The sequence below is a fragment of the Cynocephalus volans genome, chromosome 10, assembly GCF_027409185.1.
Source record: "Cynocephalus volans isolate mCynVol1 chromosome 10, mCynVol1.pri, whole genome shotgun sequence".
Lineage (NCBI taxonomy): Eukaryota > Metazoa > Chordata > Mammalia > Dermoptera > Cynocephalidae > Cynocephalus > Cynocephalus volans.
The window spans coordinates 108,095,375-108,112,505 of NC_084469.1; the positions used below are offsets into that span (position 1 = coordinate 108,095,375).

General features: G+C 45.9%; 1 pseudogene; it reads left to right on the forward strand.

The window, feature by feature from the left end:
• The first annotated feature begins 1,112 nt into the window (after nucleotides 1–1,112).
• Nucleotides 1,113–16,830, forward strand: LOC134387471 (cytochrome P450 4F2-like; annotated as a pseudogene).
• Nucleotides 16,831–17,131: the final 301 nt, after the last annotated feature.

The window sequence follows — 17,131 nt, forward strand, 5'->3', positions numbered from 1 at the left end:
CCCTCCCCTCCCTGGACCCCAGCTGCTCACAGCCCCTCTCAGCCTTACTCCCCACACCGCCCCTCTGTCCTCTGACCTCTGATGCTGAGTCCAGCCTCCAAGTTTGCTCTTCCCACTCGGCTCTTTATTCCCAGAATCTGACCCAAGTAATCCCCAGTGAGGCTGGGCTTATTTTTATTGCTCTGAGAAGTTAGGTCTTAACCTGGGCCTTGGCCTGCTTAAGGCAGAACTAGAACTCCTCTCAGGCTCTGCATCTGGGGCCCAAAAGCCTCCTTCTTGGAGCCTCCTAATTCTGCACCGAGGAATGGTGCATGACGTTTTCCTGGCCCGTGGTTGAAGAGGAGCTTGGGAGGTGTTCTGGGACAAGAACGCACTGGCCTTGCTCACCTGGTGCCTGAACTCTCAATTTCGTGCTTTTACCAGCTGCACCCTAGCCTTGGAAGGGCAGGAGCAGCTGTAAACTTTGGAGTTCAGAGTTGCCTTTGACCTCTCCCATCCCATCCCCCACCACACGTGGGAGGTGCTGAGTACAAAGGGTCCAATGCCTGTGTTGTGTCACCCCAAGCTCCTCTGCACCTGCTGGTCCCATCCCATGTTTTGGCTGGCTGCCCAGGCAGGACGATGCAGCCAGGTGTTCTGGGATTGGCTGCCTCTTCCCCCAGGATCCAAAGACCTTTCAGGACAAAGGGAGAAGCTGCTCCTGTCAGAAGGTGCTTGTTTGGGGGTCATGGGGCTGGAGGGTGCTGGCATGGGATGGGGGGACACTGCTTAAAACCTGGAGGGGCTCCAGAGACCAAGCTGGCCCTGGAGATTGCTGGGTTTCAGGTAACAGAGCCTCTGGCAACCTCCCAGTGATTCAGGCTGGACTTTTCTGAAATCTAATCAGGCTCTCCCTGCCCCTCTCTCTGTATCCTCCTCTCCCAGCTCACTCTGCCTCCTCCCCTGAATCTCTCTGGGTCTCCGCCCCTGTTCTCAGCCCTTGTTTTCCCGTATCTGAGCCCTTCCTGCCATGCCCCCAGCACCCACCTTCCCTGCCCCTCTCCACTGTCCCTGGAGTTCCCTTAGCCCTTCCTTGGCCTCAGGACCTCACCTCTGTCCCATCTGCCTGCAGGATGCTGCAGCTGGCCCTGTGCTGGCTGGGCCTGGGGCCAGTGTCAGCCTCCCCGTGGTTGCTTCTCCTGCTGCTTGGGACCTCTTTGCTCCTGGCCTGCATCCTGTCCTGGACCTACACCTTCTATGACAGCTGTTGCCACCTGCGATGTTACCCACAGCCCCCAAAACTGAAGTGGTTCTTGGGTCACCTGGGCCTGGTCAGTGTGGCAGCAGGACAGATCTGAAGTGTCAGGATGGACAGACTCTCTGAGTAGCTTGGAATGGATCTCAGAGGTCTGGGAATCAGATGGTGGTCTGGGGTCCAGGACAGCAGGGACATGAGGACCAGAAGAGAGGTGTGACCATGTGCCTCACCTTCCTCCTTTTTTGGGTACCTTCCTTTTCCCTTTGTCTTCCCCTCTAAGCTGTACCATGGACCGTGTTACACAAGCTGATAAAAGGTGGCCACTCAACTCCCCTTTCAGTGACCTTTCTAGATGCCCTCCCCTTCCACACCCTGACCTCTGAGTTAGACATGCTCTCATCTGAAAAAGGCACGACTGATGGGTGTGTGCACAGGATCAGTGAGAGTGTGCACGAGATGCCCTATGCACAAAACCTGGCAGGCAGAAGGTGCCCATAGGTAGCAGCCATGTCCTGATGGACAGTCAGAGTTCACCTCTGCTCCCTGAGGTCTCCCAAAGCTGGAAGGTCTCTGGTGTGTAGACCTTTTCTGCACGAGGAACTGGAAGTGAAGTGGACCAGCCAGGACATGACTGGATGTGGGCACCAGCCTCAGGGACAAGTCCTGAGGCCACACTGCTGCCCATAATCCCCCTGTGTAGTTGCCCTGAGACTGGAACTACTTGAACATGAGAAAATCCATTCTCTCGAACCAAGGTGGACCTCTCTGTGGGCAGACAGCACATCTTCCTTATTTGCTCTGGGATGCAGCTTGGCACTTGGATATGACCCCGAGAAGGAAGGAGCAGGAGGAAATGGAGATCTCCTGCATCCACGCAGAATCCAGACACATGTTCCCTGCAGAGGCTGTGCCTATTCTGCAGGCCACAGAGGGGGACCCGCTATGGCTCCTTCTGGAGAGGTGTGTTAAACAGTTTTCTCCAGAGAAACAGAACCAACAGGGTGTGTGTGTGTACACATATCAATAGGAGCTACATATATATATGAGGGTATTGCAAAAAGTTCATGGAAAAATAATTTTTAAACATAATATGAATCTTTCCAGGAAGTTTTGAAGTACCTTCATATAATATATATGATATATCCACACACACACACATATGTATACACACACACATATGAGAGAGACAAAAGAAGAAATTTATTATGGCAATTAGCTCAAGTGATAATGGAGGCCGAGAAGTCCCATGGTATTCCATCTGCAAGCTGAGAACCAGAGAACAGTGGTTTAATTTATTTTGAGTCCACAGGGCTTTGAATCTGGGGACTGCTGGTGTAAGTCCCAAAGTCTGGATGCTCCAGAGCCTGGCATTCTGCTGTCCTAGGACAGGAGAAGATGGATGTCTCAGCTCCAGAGAGAGAGCAAATTTACCCTTCCTCTCCCTTTTTGTTCTGTGTGGTCCCTCAAGGGATTGGGTGATGCCCAACTCCACTGGGGAGGGTGGATCTTCCTTACCCAGTCTACGGATTCAAATGCTAATCTCTGTTGAAACACTCTCACAGACACAGCCAGAAATAGTGTTTCCCCAGATATCTGGGCATCTCTTAGCCCAGTCAAATTGACACCTACAACGAACCATCACAGGAGGTGACCACCCTGTCTTGGTTGCAGGTCACCCCCACGGAGCAGGACATGAGGGACATGACTCAGCTGGCGGCCACCTACCCCCAAGGTTTTCAGTTATGGATTGGTCCCTTCTTCCCAATCATCACTCTATGCTGTCCTGAGTTTATCTGGATTCTCATCAATGCCTCAAATAGACAGGATGGAGCTTGTGGCAGTGGGTGCCACGGCACATCCGAGAGCTTCCAGACCCCTTATCCCCAAGCTTCTGCGCAGCCCCCGCAGGACCAACTCCACCCACTACAGCCCTGGTGTTCTAGACACCACTGAAGATCCCAGACACCTCAATCCAAGGCCCTATCCTGAAAGAAGCCCCAGTATTGAGGAGATGGATCTGGACAGACATCCTCAACTTCATTCCTCTGGTCAGGAATAAGCCAGAGGGAGATGGGCTGTGACAGTCCAGTAGAGACTAAGGTTTGTGATGGGGCATGATGGAAGGCTTCCTGGAGGAGGAGTTGCTAGAACTGGGTCTTGAAAGTACGAGTAGAAATATTTAAAACAAAGGGCAAGGTGATACCAGAGCATTGAAAGCATCCGAGGCCCTCTTCCAGGCCTGGTGTCAACCTTGTCCATCCCCAGGCCTAGAGCAATGAGGAGAGCTTGTATATGGCGGAGGATCTGGGCTGCTGTTTCCATAACAACCAGCTCTGGTGGGTCAGTCTTTTCCACTCCATCTTGTGACTTGTCCATCATACGATCATTGCACTCTTCTTCCAGGCCCCAAGAATCTCCAATAGAAGACCCCACCCAAGCCTGGCTCCCTTCCCTGGCCCTTCTCATCCTTGGACAGACCAAGCAGAGCAAGGGAAGGAGCAGCCTCCCAAGGGACCGTGGCTCCTTCCCTTACCTGGTCGGTGACTCAGCAGGTCCCTGGCTCTCCCTGGCTGTCAGGGACTCTTTCAGTTGTGAGTGGTGGAACCTTAATCTTGTGTGGTCTAAACAGAGAAAGGGAATCTGTTGACTGTGAAGTCCAGAGAGGGTGGCTTTCAGGCATGGCTGCATCTAGGTCTCAGTGCCATCAGGAACCAGTATTCCTCTCTCGGTTTCACCTTTCATGTGTCACTCTTTCCTCCTGTTGTCAATAAAAGTCCCAAAAACCAGTTTTTATGGGAAACTCACCTTTCCACCAGAGTTTGCATAAAGAGCCCATGATTTACTTTTATTGTCCAGGATCAATTCCTCATTCAGCCATGGTGACTCTGATTGCCCACTCTTGGCAGGCATGGGGGCAAAAAGCTGTTTAATGGCTAAGAACTCAGGCCCTGGATCCAGACAGACCTGGGCTTGGGTCTCAGGCATTACACTTCATATCTGGGAGACTGTGGGCATGTGACCTCATTGTTGAGAGCCTCAGTCTCTTTATCCGGAAAATGGGAAGGAAGAGACCCCAGGTGAACATGGTGTTTGGGGTCTAAATAGGGAAAAATCATTTCTGTCCCTGTAACTGAGTGACCTGGATAGTTATGTATAGAGGATGTGGGGAGGGATCCCAGGAGGATGCTTGGCTCAGGCAGGGTGCAGAACTGCTGGACGGAAATCCCAGGGCTTGGATCTGGGTCTCTGCCCTGAAGGTCCTTCTCTCTGGCAGCCTAGAAGCAGATGAATTGGGTCCTCTTTGTTCTTGTGTAGATTCACACAGGGACTGGTGAGGACCTTTGGGGATGTGTGCTGATGGGGGGTGGTGCCCTGGCACGTGTTCATCTGCATCTTTGACCCCACCTACATCAAGTCTGTTCCCTTCACTCCAGGCAGACACTACACTGGCCACAGTTTGCCAACTGCTGAAGTCTCTGTGCTGCATCCAGCTGGTCGGGCGACCTGAGTGCAGACAGGAAGCTGTGGTGGAGATGCCACAGCCTCTGCCTTCCCTGGTTTTCCACCTGTCTGACCTCTGCTCATGTCTGCTCATGTTTGGGGCATGCCTGTGTGACATCGGCTCTATGGCCACGTGTTGTCACTTTTACTTTTACACCTGGGTCCTGGTTACATATCGTGTATGTTATATCTCTTTACACCTAGAATATGTAATACCTGGTTATGGCTAGTATATGTTTACGCCTGGGATCATATGGAGATGGTCATGTGTAGAGCTCAGCTGCGGCCAAGGGCATTTGCAGTGTATTGTGGTCTGTCTGGTTCCTGTGTGAAATGCTATCTGAGATTGTCTTTTTCTTCTGCTTGTCACGTCTGGGCCATGTTTACAGCTTGTTTGAGTTCTGAGATCCAGGGTCCCTTTGTGAAATGTCACAGACTTTATTTGAGTTTTGTCTGAGGCAGGTCTTAGTGTACATTCGGATCATAGCTGCACCACGTTTGGGACATTAATGGGATTATATTTAAATCCTGTCTGGGACCGATCTGTCAGGCACACTGATGTCATGTCAGACCACCTTGGGTTCACATCAGAGCATATTGTCATCTCAGGGCTTGTTGTCTGTTGTAACAATGTCAGGACACGTTAACACATATTGGGGCCATGTCAGATGTCCCAGATCTATGTCAGGAGATTCAACAGAGTGCTGGGGCACATGGGGTGTCCTTGGCCCCTGTAAATGCATTTTGCATCGTGCTGCGCTGTGCTCAAGTGTTGTAGAACATGATGGTCTGGGTAGGAGCCATGCTGATGTGTGCTGGGGCGTGTCATACCATGTCAGGGTGTGCCTTTGCTCTGCTCTGCTGCTGCAGTCTTGTCTCACCCCCTTTTTATGCTCTCTCCTCCCTGCTTGCTCTGCCCTCGGCCCGCTACCTGCTATGCTGAGCTTGGAGGAGGGAGTGCAGACCCAACCCAACACCACCCAAGACCCAAAGTCCCTCCCCTCCCCCTCTCCATGGCCCCTTATTGTCCTCCTTCCTGTCAGCTCCATCGCACCCAAGGATACAACTTTGTACAGCTTCCAGAGACCCTGGCTGTGTGAGTAATTGCAGGTCAATGGGTTGGTTGGAGTCAAACTTGGGGGACAAGGGGAAGGTGATGCCTTTGCCCACTGCCCACAACTGCCCCACTTGGGGATGGGCTATTGCTGAGTGCTGGTGACAAGTAGAGCTGCCACCGCTGACTGCTCACACCCACATTCCACTTCAACATTCTGAGGTCCTACATGAAGATTTTCAACCACAGCGTGAACATCATGCACGTGAGTCACATGAACCCAGGGTCCCAGCTGGAGCCTTGGGAAGGAGGAGGGGCTTCAGATAGATCAGTCTGGAATTTTAGCTCTGCTGGGTGGCTCTTGGGTCATTGAGCTTCTTCTCTGAGCCTTGTGTGCCCAGCTGTTCAATAGAGATAATGTTCCTCACGATGCAGGTTGATCAAGAGGATGTAATTGTCATGTTCCCGGTACATAGTAGCTCTCAGAAGTCATTAGTTTCTAGGGTTTCCTCACAGAAGCCTTGGTGTTGGGTAACACTGTGATGATAATGATGAAGGTTGTGTAGTAGTTATTGCTGAGTAGCAAAGCACTTCAGAACTCATTCATTTAAAACTATAAGGGTTTGTGATCGTTAACATGTCCATGGGGTCAGTGGCTGGTTCTTCTGGATGTGGATGGGGTCACTCATGGTGTATGATCAGCTGTGGGTCAGGTAGGCAGCTTTGCTGATCCTGGCTCAGGTCTCTCACATGTTTGGGGCTTGGCCATCTTCAGGCTGATCTGGGATGGCATCAGCTGAGACCACTGGACTTTCCTCCCTATGATTGTCTTTTTCCAGAAGGCATCCGGGCTTGGTCACATAGCAGAGACAGGGTCCCAGGGAGTGAGGGAAGGCTGCAGTGCTTCTGGAGGTTTAGTTCTATTAAAGTTATTATCTCATCGTTCTCACCGCATTGTATTGGCCAAAGAAAGCCAGAAGTCCAGCACACAATCAAAGTGGGGGATGGGGTCAAGGGGGAAATAAAACAGGTTCCATCTTGGGAGACAGGGTAAAACAGCACCATCTCTTAATGGAAGTTTCCGAAAAAACACATTGCCAAGTGCATGGATACAGGGAGAAGTGAAGAATGGAAGGTAAGGGATTTGTAAAGTGCCTAAGATTTTTTCTTATTTGCAAGGTCATAAGCTAGCTTGTTACTCTTTCATGAATTTGGCCAGAAGACATGAGACTACTGGGTCAGAAACAAAGGGCAGTTTATTACTGAGGGCCCAGCAAACAGCATGTGCTTCTTTTTGGTTTGCATTCTTTCTCCAAGCCACACACATTTCATGGGGATGAAACAGGTGGGCTTTGGTCGATGCCTGCTCATATGGTAGGTTGCATTTGAAGGGATGAATATGAAACTTAGAGAATCTGCATTTACAGCAAGCAGAAGCAAGCTGATATTTGTCTAGGGGGAGACACTAACTTATCCCTCCATGTTGTCCTCTCCAAACACAACTCTGAGAAATGGCCTGGATTAGGAATTTCAGGGCCTTGTGATCTTGGCATATCCAGCAAGGATGCTCAGCGCCCGTGTAAGACTACCTATACGTGCATAGAAATACATCATGTGCTGCATAATGATGTTTTAGTCAACAATGGACCTCAAATACAACGGTGATCCATAAGATTATAATGGAACTGAAAAATTCCTATTTCCTAGCAACATTGTAGCTGTCTTAATGTTGTAGCGCAATGCATTACTCATGAAGGTGCAATAGGCTACACCAGGTAATCTGGGGATGCGGAAAGGCTCAAGGGAGCCAGTGCTGGGCTCTAGCTCTGTTACCTCCTCTGACCAGTCTAAGTGGCAGTGCCTTGCCTCGAAGGGCATCACCCGTCTGGACATGTTTGAACACGTGAGCCTCATGGCTTTGGACAGTCTACAGAAATGCATCTTCAGCTTTGACAGCAATTGTCAAGAGTGATTCTTTGCTCTGGGCCTGGGAACTTGAGTCACAAACCCAAGGGAGTGGGCTGGGGAGGGACAACTGACCAGGGCAATGAGAAGAGCCTTCCTGGGGGAGGTGTGTGATAGCTGTGCTCTGAGGAAAGGGAAGGGGAGAAGGAAACAGTGGTCCTTCCAGGTAGATACAAAGGTTTGAGTAAAGGCAAGAAGTCTAGGATGAGCACAGCATGGGCACCAGACAGTGGAAATGAGGTGTAGATATAGACACACTCTAGACCTTAAGGATGTTGAAAAGCCAGGCAAAGGGATATAAACATTATCAAGATGCTTCCAGGGAGCCACGGTAGGTATGTGAGCAGAAGATGGGCATGGTAAGAGCTGCACTCTGAGGAGGACTGACTGTCATGTAGATGCTAGATGGAGTTGACAATGGACACAAGGAGGCTATGGAGGGGGCTGGGCCATGGACCAGATGGAAGAGGATGAGGTATGAACTGTGGACAGTTTTGGGAAGGAGAAGGAGAAGGACAGGATAGTAGGTAGAGAAAGGAGAGAAGTATGAGGTCTAAGCAATGGTTTGGGTGCCTGGGGCAAAGAGGCAGCTCATGGAGAGGGGATGGAGGGAGAAGAGAGGTTGGAGAGTCGGGTCTCATGGCTCACCCCACTGTCTATCTGTGGGGCCATGTGTTTCTGGATACTGTTTCCTGATGGGAGGTTGCTCCCAGCTGCTGGTGGAAGTTGCTTTTCAGACTTAGGTGTGTTACATTGTTCCCTTCCTTTATGTCCTCATCCTGCAGGAAGCCCAGTGTGTATAATGCCGCCATCTTGGAGCTCAGCACCCTTGTGGAAAAAAGGAGCCAGCAGCCCCTCCTGCACATGGACCTCCTGTACTACCTCATCTGACCTGGGCAGCACTTCCACATGGCCTGCCACCTAGTACATGAATTCACAGATGCCATCATCTGGGAGCAGCATCGCGCCCTCCCTAATCAGGGTGTTGATGACTTCCTCAAAGCCAAGGCGAAATCCAAGACTTTGGACTTCATGGATGTACTACTGCTGAGCAAGTTGGGCTTCTCTGGGATCTGAATTCAAGAGGTACAATGTTCCTTGATGTCACATGTCAGACAAAGGAACTTGAACTCTATTCAGAAGGCACTGGGGAGCCATTGAAATTCTCAGTAGAAGGGAGGGAAAGGGCAGAGATAGATTTTAGAGATGACTCTGTGAAATGTAGCTATCAGAGACTGCTATGCCTGAAAGTGTGAAGAGCCTGAGATTTTAGACTATTTGCAAGTAAATAAATTAGTCTGCCACATTTTAATCTATATGTACATACCCACATTAGTATGGATATCTATGTTTATGTCTATGTCATTGTATGTCTCTTTGTTAATGTCTATATCTGTGCTGACAGATGGCACATGGGTCTCTTCTGCCTCCAGGGGAGAGAGACAGAGAAAGAGAACACTTTGGTTTAGATTACAAACAAATCCTCTCCAGAAAGTTGATAATGTCTGCTTTACAACCCAAATGCCTCCAGGGGAGACAGGATTATCTGGATTTAGCACCCTAGATTATGAGCAAATACCCTTGGAGCAATACCTAATTATAACCTTCAAGGCAAATTGCTATTTGACCATCCTGTAACCCAGGTTGCCCGTAACTTTTCTTGCAACACATTCATCATACAAAAACCTGAAAATATTCTCATATCATTGATTTCAACCACCACGAGCAAAACAGAAGGCACAGAAGCCAGGGAGAAAGTCTGTTGCAGTGGCTTTCACAGTGATGGTGACAAGGAGATGTAGGAGTGCAGGGTGGGCTTGGGTTTGGAGACAGATGATAGATCTTCAGAGATTGTGTCAGGTTAGACTCAGAATCCCACAGAGCTAGTGTGATTTGTGGGTTATTGTCTTCTCTCCAAAATGAAGATGGGAAGGAGTTGTCAGATGAGGACGTAAGAGCAGGGACTGACACCTTCATGTTTGAGGGTGAGGGTGCCAGTGTGAGACTACAGTGGGAGCAGGGGTCTCTCCATCCCAGGGTCTTGGTGGGTGGACCCTCATCACTCTATTCTGTCTATCCTTCTCATTTCCCCCCCTCCCCAATCCTCCCTGAGGGTCTCAATGTAAGGGCGCTGTCCACCCCCCCTGGTCTTGAAGTAGCCCAGTGACCCAGGCCTGCCTGGCTACCCATCAGGTCATGACACCACAGCCAATGCAATCTCTTGGACCCTGTACAACCTCGCAAAGCACCGGGAATACCGGGATCACTGTCGGCAGGAGGTGGGAGAGCTTTTAAAGGACCAAAAGCCTAAAGAGATTGAATGGTGAGTGCAGGTTCTCAGGAACAGTTTCGGAGCCCATCTCATCGGCTCTGTTCAACAGGTGGGGAATAGGCAAGATGTTTTTGTCAGGACCGTCATCACTGCTTAGTGGAAGTAGGAGTAGAGCCCAGAGGCAGAACTTGACACCCAACCTCTAGCAGGGGAGAGGCTGCAGGTATTTGGGACAGAAGAATCTGGCTGCTGAGATAATTGCTGACAATGTTGAAGGCAGATGATGCCACTTAGCACATGTTCAGTAAATGAACATCCCTCCAGTTTATTCCTCTTCTCCCTCCAAATATTTTTACTCCCTGAGTGTATGTTCCTCTCTTGAGTTCTATTTCCTACTCTATTGTGCAGTTCAGGGATTCATAGGGGTAAAAGTCATCTACCTCTTGTCCAGAAAAGCTGCATCACTCATCTATCCAGTCTTCATTTGGTGAAAACTCTCACACTGTCTTACCACCCTCAGTTCTGTGCCCAGCCTTTTTTTGCTCTCTAGAGACCTGGGAAAAGCCCTGCCCAGGGATTTGACTTCCAGGAGCTCCCAGCCTGGTGAAGGAACACTTCCAGGTCAGGACACTCCCAGCCCATATGGGCATGGATGGGATTGAGAGCGAGAGAAGAAAGGCTGGGGGTAAGGAAAATATCTCAGCTGAGACCCTCAATGATAATTGGTAGATATTTTGGTGCAGTTGGACAACAGCGCTCTAGGTCTAGAAGACAGACTGGGCAGAGAGAGAGAGAGAGAGATAGATAGAGAGAGAGAGAGAAAGAGAGAGAGAGAGAGAGGTGTTCGTGCATAGGGTAGGTAGAGGGGCATACGAGAAGTGTGCAAAAGTTTATGATAAAAATGAGCTAAGTTCTTAAGTCTTACCCTAGTAGTGACTACAGTCAATGGTTTGCTGTGTGTCCTTCCAGATAATGGCTATCCTCATGCCCGCATATATATGAACACACACTCTCTTTTTCTGTACAAGTGGGAGTATATGAAATAGATGCCGAACTGTACTTAACTATATGTTTTGGGAAATGAATATGTTTTTAAGTTTATTTTTTTATTTTTAACTGACAAACTGATTACACATGTTTATGGTATTTTAACATAAACAAACATAAAAAATCATATGTTATTTTTTTTGGTAAGTACATTTAAAACATAATCTTTTAGCAATTTCAAAAAATGCAATACATTATTGTTAACTGTAGTCACATGCTGTGCGATAGATCCCAAACCTTATCCCTCCTGAAATGTTATGGTTTGACTAACAACTCCCCATTTCTGCCCCACTTTTCTGACAACTGGTAATCACTATTTTACTCTGACTTCTGAGTTCAATGACTTTAGATCCCACAGATAAGTAAGATCTTTCTGTATCTGACTTACTTCATTTAGCATCATATTCTCCCAGTTTATCTATGTTGTTGCAAATGACCGAATTTTGTTCTGTAAGGCTGAAATATTCTGTTATGTGTATATACCATATGGAAATGAGTTTAAAATTCCAAAAACAATGATGAGAAGAAGCTGTTCTTGCACTAAATGAGACGTTACAGATAAGACTAGGGTTATACTTCACATTTCTCCCACCCAAACTAATCCTCTTTGTTTCTACCAAGAGTTCACCAGGGTCATCAATTTATTATCTATCAATGTACATATCTATATATATGAACCCATATACCTTTTGCTTTTTTGTATTTACATATATATACATTTGTAATATGTTCTTTTCAGTCAGTAGTGTGTAGTACAGCTCTTTTTTCTGCATGCTGCACAGATTCAATACTTTATTCGGCTTACTGCATGTTGAAGACACTTATGTAAACATTTCCAGTTATAATAGATATTGATGATTTGCCTTCCAGAGCCTCCATCCTGATTTACCTTCCAGCCTGTGGTGTGTGATAGGACTAGTTATCCCTATATCCCTGTTTCCTCCTTTTTGGTAGGTGTATAGTATTCTATTGTCTGGATGTACCATCATTTATTAAACACCTGTCTGTTGATGCATATTTGGAATGTTTCCAGCCTTTTGCTAAATTAAACAAGGCTTAGTCAGCATGCATGTACAGTGACCATTGCTTACACATGTGAGCATCTCTGCAGGACAGATTCCCAGAAGTGCAGTTCCTGAATCAAAGTCTATTTGCATTGCACAATTTTAATAATGACTGCAAATCCATTCCTATTAGCTGAGTTTGATGGCACCAACTTTCCTGTAAGTTTCCCAATAGTATAATTATATTATTGAGTTTATATCTTTCTCAATCTTCAAATTTCTTTTTTTAACAATTCAGTGATTTTTAATAAATTTATACATGTATAGAACCATCCCCACAATCCAGTTTTAGAATACTTTTGACATCCCAAAATATTTCCTCATGCTCATTTGCAGTCAAACCCACTCTCACTATAACCCCAGTCAACCACTGATCTACTTTCTGCTTCTATAGATTTTCCTTTTCTGGACATTTCATATAGTGCAGTCATACATATGTATTCTTTTGTGTGTGGCTTCTTTCACTTAGCATAATGTTTTTTAATCCATTCATGTTATAGCATGAATTAGTGTTTGTTCCTTTTTATTGCTGAGTATTATCTCATATGGATACACCACATTTTTATCCATTTACCTGTCAATGGAAATTTTGGTTATTTCCACTTTTTTGTCTATTAAGAATAATACTGCTGTGACTATCTGAATAGGAGTCTTTGTGTGGATGTAAGTTTTCATTTCTCTTGGTTTGATACATACAAGTGGGTCATATGGTAAGTCTGTGTTCAATTTTTAAGGAAACTGACAAACTCTTTTCCAAAGTGGCCATACCATTTTCCATTTCCAACAGCAAACGTATAAGGATTCCAGTTTTTTCACATCCTCATCGACACCTGTCCTTTTGATTATAGCCATCCTAGTAGGTATGTATTGGTATCTTTGTGGTTTAAATTGGGATTTACCTAGTGAAAATGATGTTGTACATCTTTTCATGTGCTTATTAGCCTTTTTTGTATCTTCTTCAGGGAAATGTGTATTCAAATCTTTTATCATTTCTTTCTTTCTTTTATTTTATTTTAACTTCTCAATATACATTGTAGTTGATTTTTGTGACCTTTAACCCATTCCTCTCTCCCCCCTTCCTCTCTCCCCTTCCCCCCTACTTCATATCTGTTCAACTTTACAGCAAAAAAAACCAAATAACCCAGTTAAAAAATGGGCAAAGGAGTTAAATAGGCATTTCTCAAAAGAAGATATGTGAATGACCAACAGACACATGAAAAAATGCTCAACATCACTCAGCATCCAGAAAATGCAAATCAAAATCCCATTGACAGAAAATGCAAATCAAAATCCCATTCCACCTCACTCCAGTCAGGATGGCTAACATTAAAAAGTCTGAGAATGATAAGTGCTGACGAGGTTGTGGAGAAAAAGGAACTCTCATGCCCTGTTGGTGAGACTGCAAAATGGCGAAGGCTTTATGGAAAATGGTATGGAGGTTCCTCAAACAATTACAGACAGATCTACCATATGACCCAGCTATTCCACTGCTGGGAATATACCCAGAGTATTGAAAATCTTCATGCTGAAGGGATACCTATACTCCAATGTTTATTGCAGCAGTATTTACAATACTAATTTCTTATTTAGAAATGTTTCTCTTATTATTGCAAGAGTCCTTTATATATTCTGAAAACAAGTTCTTTATTAGATATATGATTTGCAAATATTTTCTCCCAGTCTGTGGGCTGTCTTTTCCTATTTTTAATGGTGTTTTCTGAAGAGCAAGTTTTCAATTTTGATAAAGTTTAATTTAACTTTTTGTTTTTAAGTTTTTAAAGTTTTTATTGAAACATAATCAGTTATACATATCTGTGGGGTAATTTGGTGAATATCAATACTTGTGATGCTCAAATCAGGATAATTAGTATATTCAAAATCACACAAAATGATCATTTTTTGTTGCCCTTTACTAATTTCCCACTAACCCTCCTCCTAGTCTGCCTTTCCTACCTCTGGTAACCTCAGTTCTGTTTACTCCTTTGGAAAGTTCTAAAACAAGTTCAACCTGGGTCCTCATGATTTTTTATTCTTCCAGAAAATTTTGGAGTACATTTATCAAGTTCCTAATAAATATCAGGTAGATTTTCACTTGAACTGAATTTATTCTATTGGTTAACTTGAATATATGATTGATTTGTGGAAAACAATTACTTCATAATATTGACACATACTATCCCAGAGGTGGAATGGTTATCCATCCGTTCAGATCCTTTTTAGTCTTTTAATGGAGTTAAAAATATTTGCTTAGAGATCTTATGCATGTCTGTCTCAATGGTGTATTGTATCTTTTATTTGGATTGAGGAAAATTTATAAGTTCATTTGGAATATGGAGATTTTGTGTTGTTACGTAAGTCTATGTATTTTAAGTTATTATTATTAGCATCTTTTGTTGTCTTTCCAACTGGTTGTAATCACTACAAAAAACCCTAATAATTTATGCATAAAACTTTTGTGTCCAATGAACATAGTAAATGCTAAAGATGGTGTCTTGTATCAATAGTAAAAATAAAGAAAATTTAATACAGTCTCTTCAGAGAACTGTGGAACTGCCTGGAAAAAGTCAACTAAACTAGCTTCTCATGTCTTATGAAAAGATAATGTCCAGATAAATTGAGTATTTAAATATTGTTTTAAAAAGAGTCTCAAAAGGTCTAAGGAAACCAATGGAAAATTATTTGATAGCTCCAACGTAAGGAAAACCCTGTTTTGTCACAGTTCCAGGAGATATAGAAGAAGAGATTGATATCCCATTAAATGAACACTGATGCAGAGCAGTGTGTATAGTATAGCATGCTGCTATATAATTTTTTTAAGATGCCAAAAACTAGATCTGGAAAAATACATAAAAATAATAACCTAGGAAACCTGTGTGTGTTGGAGGGTGTGATGGGGTGGAGGTGTTTGGCCATAGGTATGGGTGATGTGTTATAGTCTTCAAACTTTGAACAATTAACTGCATCAGGAATTTACATTTTAAATAGCAACAGAAAAAGAAGAAAGATTAAAAAGGAAGTAAGCCCCCTTACTGGATTACCAAACTTTATAAAACTTTTCCAGTAGATTCTCTTGTATTTTCTAAGTATAAAATCACTTGCTGCCTAAAGGAGGCATTTCCCTCCACATTTCAAATTGTGTTTCTCTCCTTTTTTCCCTTGTCTAATTGCATTTGCTAGCATCTCTAGTGCTGTGCTAAATAAGAGCAAATCATTTCCTCTGTTTATTCTGGTTTTTTCTCATTTGGATTTTGATTTTGCTCTCTTGTCATAAAGAATATGTGCCATTATGCAAATCTGTTGAGGTTTTACAGTTGGCTTTTGAATGTTGTGCTTTGTCCTGAAAAAGCTTCTAAAAACACCTGGCTAAATTTTTTCCAGTACTTTTCTAATTCTCCCATTTACTTACTTTATTCTACCTTTGTAATTCTCAAATAATTGATTTTTCTGGAATTTATATTGTTATAAGGGGGGGAAAGTCTCACTAGGCAACAGATGGGCTGGACTCTATTTTTGCTCCCTGGATAATTGTTCAGGGCTGGGTGTGTTTCCTTAGGGATGATCTGACTCAGCTGCCCTTCCTGACCATGTGCATCAAGGAGAGTCTGCGCTTGCATCCCTTAGTTCCTGTTATCTTCCCCCACTATACCAAAGACATCATGCTGCCAGAAGGCTGGGTCATCCCCAGAGTTGCCCCCAACATCAGGAGGAGGATCTTCCTGGGAGGAAATAGGGGCCCATCATACTCTGGGGCCTTGTCCTGACTGCCCCTTCTTTTTCCACAGGTGTTATGTGCCTCATCAGTATCATTGGCACCCATCACAACCCAGCCGTGTGGCCAAACCCTGAGGTGCTTCATCCCTTTCTCCCACTCTTGTTTGTTGAAGGGGCACCAGAGGAGCTGGAGGGTTTGACCTGAGAAATCAGATGTCACCTCCCCCCCAAGAAAATGCAATCTGTCCCTCCAAGGCTGGCTGACCTGGGAGACCCCACTCAGCGACCCTGTCTTAGTCTCACCCCCAGGTCTATGACCCCTTCTGCTTTGACCCTGAAAACATCAAGGGAAGATCACCTCTGTTTTTCATTCCCTTCTCAGCAGGGCCCAGGTGAGGCACGGGGTGTTTCATGAGGAGATGGGTAATGGGTGTTGGGGTCTGGGCATCACAGGAGAGAAAGGGGACAAGTTGCAGGTAGCCATAGTTCCAGCTCTCATTTCTTCCCCTCCTCTGGATGTTATGAGCAAAGATCTGGGGAATAGGGATTGGGTAGATCCAAGAGGTGTCCATGGAGTGCTCAGAGCCCCTTCCCTCAGTCTGCTGGTTTGAGCTGGGGGCTGGAGTCTGGGCCAGGCTTGGGGGATATGCAAGCCTGCATGGGGGTTCCAGGCACTGTTATCCCCCCTTTCTGCCCCTCAGGCTAACCTGGGTGGGGCAGGGGTCCTAGGTACAGTTTCATGTACAGTGGGGCCGAGATGGTTGTCCTGGGCACAATCAGAGCCCCCACCTCTGTCCCCAGGAACTGCATCGGGCAGACATTCCCCATGGATGAGATGAAGGTGGCACTGGCACTCACACTGCTGCACTTCTGTATCCTGCCCGATGATGAGGAGGCTCGCAGGAAACCAGAGCTGATCCTGTGTGTGGAGGGTGGACTTTGACTGAGGCTGGAGCTGCTGAGCCCAGATTCAAAGTGACTCTCCTCTGTGTGGCCTTGGACCCACTACAGTCCCCTCCAGATTCTCAATAATAAAATTATGCTGTACCCTCTGCCTGAGCCTTACTGGGAGCCACAGGGGGCACTTGGGACTGTGGGGATGCACTGAGTGGGCGTGGGTTGGTGGAGGTGGGGCTGATGTCTCAACCCAACAGCCCAGCTGCCTCTCTGGCTGACCTCATGGACCTCACATTGATTGGAGGTACCCCTAGAGGCCAAATATTGACTTTTTCTTATGGGCAATAGGGAGCCATGGGAGGTGTTTGAACAGTGGAAGGACT